The 1,239-nt window shown below is 48.3% G+C and overlaps 1 protein-coding gene across 1 annotated transcript in view; it reads right to left on the minus strand.

Moving 5' to 3' along the window:
- Positions 1–1,239, minus strand: part of LOC113212295 (1-acylglycerol-3-phosphate O-acyltransferase Pnpla3) — a gene marked incomplete at its 5' end in the record, with an annotated part of 37,746 nt that overhangs the window by 36,112 nt on the left and 395 nt on the right.

Raw genomic sequence — 1,239 nt, forward strand, 5'->3', positions numbered from 1 at the left:
GCAAAAGGAAAATCATCTTGGACGAATCACAATATTCAAGTACAAGTTCGAGTAAAGAAACATTTTGCTTGATCTAAAGACGGACTTTGATGAGTGTAACCTCGAGTAGAACCACCCGGAACCACCCATAATAACAATGTAGCTGACCCCGTTCCAGCGCAAATTAGTCTCCCAACGACAAAGGGCATTGCATCTGCACGATGCAGCTGGCAGGCAGCTGCAATCCGGAGCTGTTGCGTCGGGTTGTGCGCGACCGCCCACGCACCACGCGCCGGGCCGAGAACAAAAGTATCGCTATCGGCGCATGTGCTACTATCAGTCACCCAATCTGTCTCCTCCCGACCCTCGCTAGAGCCGAGCTAGAGCGCGTCAGGTCAGGCTGATCTGCATTGTTGCACATCACAAACGTAATTAAAAACGAGTACAAGTAACGCTTGTAAAAGTGAGCGCGCCGATGTTTCGATTGCATACCATTGTTTCAATTGCATACCAAAGCTGCATTTGTGCACTAAGGTTGAATTATGCATACCAAACTAGTTGCAATAATACCTTACCTCCGTTCCTCCGTTGATACTTTGAATGCACCCATACCGCCGGCGCGCGCCCTGGCCCGCCTTTCGCCATCCTACCAGATCCCACATATGCACACGGGTCACCAGAAGAGAACGGCCTTATCTGCCGGCAAGGCCTCAGGCAAGGCCCACGGCGTGACGGTCCTTGCTGCAGGTTCACGGACAGAAGATGCGTCACAATGCGGCGCGCTGGACGTCGCTCGGACGAGCAATACATTAGTACATTGCAGGCAACCGCGTGTTTGCAAGGAACGCCCCGGGAACACTGTGAGAAATTCCTGTAAATGTTATTGATGGGAAAATTTCACAGATATTGTGTTGTGTTGTAAAATAACAACTTCAACTTGTAAAATTAACAGCACCATGAGTTGGAATTAAATTGGCAAATCAAGAATGGGCTGTCGTAAATTTTAAAAAACAAATTATTCTGCCAATCGTACAAACATTTTGGATTCGATTTTCGAAAATGCTTACCCGGCCACTGTATTCAGCTTCTATACCCTGTGACGCCTGCAATCGAAAACACGACGTACGTACAACGACATGTCGCGTCGTTTGGAGAGATTTTGTTTTGATGATGAATGCGCGAGGAGACACGCGTCAAAACCATTGTCTTGTGAGTCGCGCGTCAATACCGACTCCCAGTCAAAAAACCCACTTGCATTCG

This window comes from Frankliniella occidentalis, unplaced genomic scaffold (assembly GCF_000697945.3).
Source record: "Frankliniella occidentalis isolate FOCC.00 unplaced genomic scaffold, Focc_3.1 Scaffold17, whole genome shotgun sequence".
Lineage (NCBI taxonomy): Eukaryota > Metazoa > Arthropoda > Insecta > Thysanoptera > Thripidae > Frankliniella > Frankliniella occidentalis.